Here is a 9,259-nt window from a genome sequence, read left to right as displayed (position 1 = left end):
GAGTGTGCTTGGTTGTCTGTCTCTAAGTGTAGCCCTGTGATAGACTGGTTACCTGTCCAGGTGGACCTGCCTTCACCCTGAGTCAGCTGGGATAGGCTCCGCCCCCCATGACCCTGGTGAGGATGAAGGTGTAGAGATGAATATTGATACCCAAAAAACAAAATAATGGAAATATTAAAGCAGCAAGACATTTAAAGCCTGGATGTTAAAACAGATCAACAACAATTAACATATAAATAAAACTGGACCGAGACTACAAACATCAGAACAACAGAAACCTGCATGTTACAGCCGCAGCACATCAGAAACTCATCTCAGCGTCCCTGCTTAAGAGCTGAACTTGTTCAGTTTGGAATTTAAACACGTTTAACGTTTTCATCGTGTCTGGGTGTAGCTGGGCTTCTACAGTGCTGCTGGACCACTGTCGGCTTCTAGTGAGTCTGCTGGGAATCGGAACTCACGAGTCCCTGACTGGTTTGGTCCGGCTGAAGATCGACAGAGTGGACCATCGTGTCAAACACAGATCTTTGGCGGATGGTTGTTCCCCCGATGGAGACAAAAAGGAGCAGAACCCTCCAGCGGAAGTTGTCCTCAGACGAATTTATTGTAAAACAACGTTCCGAGAATGTTCTGCAAACGTTTTAAGTAGCACATCCCCAGAGTGGTCCTGTTAGAGGTGTGGAGAGTACAGACGTTCTCAAAGTGTTTGGAGAAAAAGTTTCCTAAATGTTGCACTGAGAACGTTCTTCCTCTGTTATCATGGAACATTGCGGGGACGTTTTAATGTTTCTGTAAAGCGTTTCCTCAACAACACGCCCACAACGTCATCACAATGTTCCACCATTGTTAATACGCCGCATTACAGGAACGTCTGAGGCCTCGATAACATCTGGTAAACATGTTCTGAACGTTGCATTGAGAACATTCTTCCTCCAGTCATCGTGGAACACCATCTGTGTTCTTGACAACGTCCTCCGAACATCCTCTGACTGCTGCAGGTAGAAAGTTCTAACCTCATAGCAACGTCAGCTGAGAAGATAAACATCCGTAAAACGTTGTTTGGACATCAGATTAAATCGTTAAAACGTTATTAGACAGAAGGTGATGCCAGCCAACGTTGTGGGAACGTTCTCCGCTGGCTGGGTGTGTCCAGGCAGAAAGAGGTTTGATCAAATGTTCATAGAACGATTTAAGAGTGTTTTTATTTCCACTAATGTTCCTATAAAGTTATTAGAATGATTTAATGTCAACGTTCAGATGACGTTCCCTGATAAAGAAGGAGGAACGTTCTTTAGCCAACGTTCAAAAATTGTTAAGGGGATGTTGATGAGGAACACACTATAAAATCATTAAAACGTTCTTACAATGTTCCACAATAACAGATGAAGAATGTTCAGTTTTGAGAACATGAGAGCATAATGTTCTAACAAGGTTATCACCAAACATTTTTAGAACGTCTCTGGTTGTTCTTCCTTTCAGAGGAACATTCTGGGAACTCAAGGAAAATGTCTCACTGAAAGCATCAGCAGAACTGTCAGAGAACGTTCATGGAACAGACAGTTCTCTGGGTGATTGTCATGGAGACCAGCTGCTGCTTCGATAAAATACGAAAGATGAGAATTTACTGAACGTTCACGTGATTAATGTGATGTAGGAACAATGGGGCGGAGTCAGGGACACCTGGAAACAAAAGGGGGCGGAGCTAGGAAACACAAACGCAACAAAACAAAACACACAGGCACACCACTGTGTCTCAGGACTGAGGAGGTCAGCGAAGGCTGAAGCAGAGCTGCAGCGCCTCCTGCTGGACGCTGCTGCTCATCACGTCACTGAAACCTTTGCTGGAACGTTTCCAGTCGTCGCGAGTTTCATCAGGGCTCAGTTTTACCTTCAGCAGCCTCCAGAGAACGACAGTAGTTCTGAAGGTTCGGAACATGTGGTGGAGAACAGATCTGATGGCTGACGGCAGGAAGTAAAAGCCTCACCATCACCACGGACCATGTGTTATTTATGATCATTTCTTAGAGACGCATGTGCAATATTTTATTATGCAACATGTCATTTAAATATAATACATATAATAGTACACACAATAGTACTTTTATGGCCAAAAGATTTACAAAAAAAGTGCAACATTTCAGAATCAGTTTTTATGCTGAATGTACAGGATTTTAATGTCAAGCGTGATATTATAAATTCATGTGAAATATTTAGTTTAATGTGCAATAGTTTATGATCATGTGTAATCACTGCAGTGAAAAAAATCTGTAAAAAATAATATTAATAAAATGGGGCAGAAAAATAAATTAAAATCAGTAGAACACTATAAAGTTAAAAAAAAATAAGGTTAAAAACTGTGTAAATTAAAAGAACTACCTTAAAAGTAATGACATTGCAGATTTTTGATGTGAACATTATTAACAGTTTTCACCTTTTTTTTTTTTTTTACAGTCAGTGTGTAAATCGATGCCTTAATCTGGAATTTTACTGCAGATTTAAATGAATTTTTTTTTAAAAAGTGTCATTTTATGGTCACACATTCATAACACAACAGATTACAATTTGTAAAAACACACGTTTTTATTGTTGACATTATTTACAATTTTGGCCTGTTTTCTGACTGTTTGTTGTTTTTTGTTGTCTTTTTCTGTGATTTTACTAGTTACTGGCCTAAAATTCATAAAACTGATCCTGTAAAAGTCAATTATTGAAAAACGCACATCTGCAGTTTGAGGTTGTGTTTTAACAGTGAGCCTGCAGAGGGCGCTGTTACTCTGCAGGACTCTACCACTGGTCACCAGCTCCCTCTGAACCCTGATAAAGACGTGGACACAACAACATCTTCCATCCACAAAACAACCACAAATAGACGCAAAATAGCCACAAAGAGACACAAAACAGCATCAAAGAGACACAAAACAGCCACAAAGAGACACAAAACCACCACAAAGAGACACAAAACGACCACAAAGAGACACAAAACAACCACAAAGAGACACAAAACAGCCACAAAGAGACAGAACAACTACAAAATGCCTATTTTTCTGGTCAGAAGGACATATGTGGAAGAAGCCCCCTGACGTTGCTGCTGCTGTCCAGCTCCTCCTCCAGCCTGTCCTGTGAGGTGCTGCTGAGGTCTCGTGGTGAGGACCGTCGGGACGCCCTGTCCTGTCTGGCTAATGCTGCCAAGGAGGCGTCATAATGTCTGGCACAGAAAATCAGAGTCTCGATGACCTTTCAATGTTGGACGTCGAACTCCGCTGACCAACGATGAAAGAGCTGCTGAGTGTTAGCGTGTGAGGACTGTCAGGACTCAGTCCCAAGCGTCTGATGAATGTCTGCAGAGCGAATAAACGGTGAAGCTGTTCCCCCTGTAGGCCTCAGGCGGTATTTCTGCGTCTGATCCGGGCCAGTCCGGACCTGAAGGACCCCCCTCTGGTGGAGCGCAGCGAGGACTGGGCGTCCCTCATGCTGTCCCTGAAGGTCCTGGTGGCGTAGTAGTAGAGCAGGGGGTTGGCCATGCTGTTGGACGCCGCCAGGCACAGCGTCACCACCGTCGCTCGCTGCAGCCGCAGCGTGACGCCGCAGCTCCAGCGGCCGCACACGGCGTGCAGGTGCAGCGGTCGGATCACGTGGTAGGGCAGGAAGCAGAGCAGGAAGGTGGCCGTCACCATGGCAACCAGGTGCACCGAGCGCCGGCGCCTGCAGGCGGCGCCTCGGCGAACGCCGGTGTGGCGAACGCCGGAGCTGGACGTGAGGCGCCGCACTAGTCCACCGTAGCAGCTGATGATGGTGAGGAAGGGGAGGAGGAAGCCGAGGACCAATCCAATGTAGTTTAGGATGAGGAGGCGCGACCAGGAGGACGGCGTAGACGGCTCGAAGCAGCGCGGCGCCCCCTGCCTGCCAACAGGGAACCACACGTTTGAAACTTGAAAAAATATATAAAATTAGCTGTCGAAGGTAAAAATGAGGAAAACACTCCAAATATATGGAAAGAACTGAAAGAACGATTTAAGTAAACATGTGTAAGTTCTAAACAGCTGTTTTATCTAAAGGAGCTTCAGGTTCAACTTTCTAAAATAACAGTTACTCAGCACGTTACATTAGATCAGTTTAGCTAAATGATCCGTGGGCACATCCAGGCATCGTTTGTTCACCTGTATGTCACCCCATTGGACAGGAACGGAAGGGAGGACACGCCCACCACCAGCCACACTCCCAGGCAGGCCAATAAGGTTCGGGTGGGCGTGGCCAGAGTCTGGTGACGGAGGGGGTGGGCCACAGCCAACCAGCGGAGCATGCTCAGTAGAGTGAGGAAGAGGACGCTGAGGGAGGAAGAGCGAAACTTTAGTGTGTGTGTGTGTGTGTGTGTGTGTGTGTGTGTGTGTGTGTGTCTGTGTGTGTGTGTGTGTGTGTGTGTGTGTNAGGGAGGAAGAGCGAAACTTTAGTGTGTGTGTGTCTGTGTGTGTGTGTGTGTGTGTGTGTGTGTGTGTGTGTGTGTGTCTGTGTGTGTGTGTGTGTTACCTGGTGTACAGGTTCAGGTAGAAGCCAAACACACACAGTCTGCACAGCCAATCGGGGAACAACCACTTCCCACCCCCGAAGTAATAAGCCAATCGCAGAGGGAGGGTGAGGGAGAAGCTGCTATCTGATAGGGCGAGGTTCATCATGACCACGCAGGAGGCGGAGCTTCTGGAAGAGGTTTAAAAGATGGAGTCAGAGGCTGACACGTGACCAAACTACAGACAGGAACAGTTTGATGCACACACTGCAACGTTACAAGCAACAGCAGGCGAAGCAGCACGAGGATGTGACACAAAACAGTGAAAAGAGACAAGAACCACCAGTGAGAGACACAAAGCCACCGCAAAGACAAACAAGACAGGAAACCTTCACAGAAAGACACAAAGCAGCCACAGAAAAGATGCAAAACTGTTTTTTTAAACTGACAAAATAAGGATGAAATCAGAATGTCACGTAGAAAGTTTTTGGATTAACACATGAAAACGATGAACTGTGACGTCAATGCAGCAGCACGAGTTGAGAACAAAGCAGCCGTTGAGGACCTGGCTACAGAAACACCTGCTGCTGCCTCCAGGAAACGCATCGTGTTGTGAACAAAGACACGACTGTGGACTCGTCTGCACACGTCAGTTATCATTTACATGATCCCACACCGAGCTGCAGCGCTGGAGCAGCGCTGCAGCAACGCTGACGCAACGCTGCAGCAACGCTGACGCAACGCTCATGAAGAGACTCTCATCACAGCAGTTTTGGAGGACTGCTGGTTAAAGGAGTTACTTCCTGCTGCTCTGCTGGAGAACAGGTGGTGACTAACGCCTCGTCTTCACTTTTCACCATAAATTCAGCTTCTGAAAAATAGATGTTTAACTGCTGGTGCACTATCAACTAAAATGATTGGTAGTTAAAAAATGTACATATTTTATTTCATTTGTTTTATTTTATAGAAAATGGCCAGATTCATACTATTTATTTACTACAAACACCTTCTTAAAAAAACCCCAGAACATCCTTTATTCCTCCCTAATCATGAAAAATAAATGAATTTAATTCAATAATTCTTTCATTTTTTTTTCTATTCACTGTACTAATTTTTTAAAATTATTTTAAACTTTAATTAATTAATTAATTAAACCACAGGTACACATTTAAAACAAACAAACAAACAAACAAACAAACAAACAAACAAACAAACAAACAAACAAAACCCAAACACAGCAAATCTGTGTTTTATTGCTGTTGTTATGCCATTAAATGATCAAAAATGTCCTGTTTCTTTGATTATAGATGTGCCATTAGTTTATAGAAAATGTTGATTCTCCTTTTAGACACTAGGACATCATTAACCCCTTTTTCTTTAGATGAACATATTTCTTTTTAACACCGCTGAATAATAGAAAATGTCCTTTTTAAAAAAAATTTCATTCTTGTTATGTTTTCAATGAGGCTGCAGGTGTCTCGGTGGTTAGCACCGTGGCCTCACAGCTAGAAGGTCTCCGGTTGGCGTCCCGGTGAGGACACCCGGGATCTTCCTGCGTGGAGTCTCCATGTTCTCCCCGTGCAGCGTGGGTTCTCTCCGGGTTCTCCGGCTTCCTCCCACAGTCCAGAAACATGCTGAGGTTAATTGGTGATTGTAAATTGTCCGTAGGTGTGAATGTGAGTGTGCTTGGTTGTCTGTCTCTAAGTGTAGCCCTGTGATAGACTGGTTACCTGTCCAGGTGAACCTGCCTTCACCCTGAGTCAGCTGGGATAGACTTCAGCCCCCTAGTGAGGATTAAGGTGTAGAGACCATTAATCTACAGGTTAAAGGTTAAATGCTTAAAAGCACATAATGACTCCTGTCGTGTGTGTGTGTGTGTGTGTGTGTGTGTGCGCGCGCACCGAGCTGCCGGTGAGGTGTGTGTTTTGTGTCTGCACCGGGACTGTTCACACCTGCGGCCGCTCTGCAGGAAGAACACGGCCAGCGCGCCCACGTTGCAGAGGAAGGCGACGGGAAACACCAGCAGGTAGGTGAAGGCGTAGGCCCGGTACTTGAAGGCATCGTCGTCATGGAAACACGCCATCACCACGCCCGCGGCTGCCGTGGCGTTGGGATGGGGTGTGATGGGGGACGTCGGCAGGCGCTCTGCAGACACACAACAGTGGGTTTGAGCGCGCAGACACACAGACAGGAAGCTGCTGCTGAACCAGACAGAAGCGTCCCAAACACAGCCGCCTTCAGAATAAGAGCAGGATGGAGTCAGCCAGCTGTTGGTTGGTGTACAGCGGCTTTAACCATAGATATGTATCATAAAGGCCTTTATGATACATATCTATGGGTTTAATGACCCAACCAGGAGGTCTGAGGGCTGTTTGCTTGGACAGTTAACCCAAAAAAACCTGTGTTCGTCATGTTTGCAGCAGGACATGTTCACAATAAAAGGCCTCAGTTTCAACAGTTTAGTCGTCTGTTGCTCATGATTATTGTTCTGTTTGTAGATCAGTGGTGAAAGGACTTCACCGGCTGTCTCACTGTGAACATTTGTTGTTGTTGTGTGTCTTTTTGTTGTCATTGTGTGTGTCTTTGTAGCTGTTTTGGGCCTTTTGTGGCCGTTTTGTGTCTCTTTGTGGCTGTTTTGTGTGTGTCTGTGATCTTTTTGTGTGGTTATTATTTAATGATGTGTGGATCGGTGTCAGGGGCAAATTCACAGCTTCGGAGATTTTGATGAACTGCTTTTATCCAGACACCACTAGAAAAGACGAAGCTAAATTCTTCAAATGTCCACAGTCATGCTGGAATAGAGAAGAAGAAAAGCACAGTTCTGGTGAAATGAGACAGAGTATGTATTTGATACTCTGATTGAAAATGACAATAATTTGACTAATTAGCTGCAGCTGCATCTCAGTGTGCTAACTGACCCAGCTAACAAGGCTAACAGCTAGCTCATTACTGATCCTCAGTTCGCCTGAAGAGTAAACGAGCTAATATGGAATGTTATTCTTGTCCAAAACTATGATTTAAATTAGATACCTTAAAAAATGCAATCAATACATTTAGAAACATTACAAGATAGCTAAAATTGCAAAGCATGCTAATGACGCTAGCAAAACTAAGTAGCTAGCATCAGTTAGGGTTAGCAGATATTTCCTTCTGGCTCTGTTCGCGATTAAAAGCTGCATTAACATATCCTCCTAGGTCGTCCTCAGACGAGCCCTCCATCGTTGTTTCCAGTCGTCCCCATTCTCCAGACATCTGACCAGTTCGTTGGTACTTTGAGCTCCTGCATCCTTCTTGAGTATGTCCACGTACGTTAGCGTGGGACGTCCTCGTGACCGATGCCCATGTGTCGGTTCCCACAGCACCAATTTGCTGGCTGGCAGCTCTCGATGCCTTTGACAGTGTCCTGCTAGTCTCATTCTCCCACCCTTAGTATCCCCTCATACAGGATCCTATTGGTTACATGCATGCTCTTGCTGATGTTAAGCACTGCCCGCAACATCCTGGTGTAGCACCCGTCTAGAGACTTCTGAAGGGTTGCCTTCAAGGTCCAGCATTCACTGCCATAGAGGAGAAAAGATTCTACTGTTGCATAGAAGAAGTTGAGTTTGGTTTGGCGGGCGAGGTTGGCGTTCCGTACACTGGTCATGCCATTCAGGGCCCTCCATGCCAGTGCCTTCCTCACTTTTAGATCTTGCTCATTTGTGTTGACCCATGAGCCCAGGTACTTCAAGTCCTCGACTTCTTTCAGCACAGTACCTCCTGCTGTTGTCAGAGGTTGACGTTCTGGTGGAACGTTGTAGGTGATGACCTCAGTTTTCTTGGCATTTAGCCTAAGGCCAACCTTGGCGCACTCTAGCTCTACTCTGTTCAGTCGTTCTTGTGCTTGTTCCACATTGTCCGAAAGCAGACTGATGTCGTCCGCATAGTCAAGGTCTGTGAGGACTACTGCGGGGTGTCGTCTCGACTTTCTTGGTATTAGCATGAAGCCAAGGTCCTGCTCTCGCCCACTGATTGCCTTCCTAAGCGCATAATCCAGGACTATGATGAAGAGGAAGGGGGCTAGTGTGTCCCCTTGCATTACCCCAGACAGGATGTCAGACTCCTTACTGTTGCCATCTGGGGTCACCACCTTGGCCTTTGTTCCAGCGTTCATGCATTAACATATGATTCAGTTGATCTGTATCTCAGGCGACACACCACTAACATAACTGGGCTCTACCTGGTTTAATCTTGTGGTGTAACATGCTAGCTGACCCAGCTAACAAAGCTAACGGCTAGCTAACATCTGAGACTGAGAAGCAACTGAGCCGATGGGGAATATGACGCCAACAAGATGTAAATGCACAATAATGAGTGTTTATTCCAGCAAAAAGCAAGAATAAACTGAAATGAGGAACCGTGCTGCTAACGTTAGCAGCTCAGTTTCATCTGATATCTGGCTCTGGTCCGTTCTCCTCCCAGCAGCCGCTGTGAACAGCATCTGGGAGGTTTTCCCACAAACACTTATTCCCATGAACGCGACCGGTTTCTGTGAGCAGCTAATGTTGGAGCAAAGTTTACTCTGATGTTCGACCTCAGCGACCCGAGACGGACTCAGAGCCCAGAACTCAGCTTTAAAGTAAACACAGCAGCCTGGTCAAAGCTAAAGCTGTCAACAGCTGCTGCTTCTCATGAAGAAGACAGGGAGTGTGTGTCTGTGTGTGGCTGTTTAGTGTGTGTTTGTGGTTGATTGGTGTCTGTGTGTGGTTTTTTAGTGTG

The sequence above is a fragment of the Stegastes partitus genome, unplaced genomic scaffold (assembly GCF_000690725.1).
Source record: "Stegastes partitus isolate 25-593 unplaced genomic scaffold, Stegastes_partitus-1.0.2 Scaffold2372, whole genome shotgun sequence".
Taxonomy (NCBI): domain Eukaryota; kingdom Metazoa; phylum Chordata; class Actinopteri; family Pomacentridae; genus Stegastes; species Stegastes partitus.
This window is presented reverse-complemented; position numbering follows the sequence as displayed.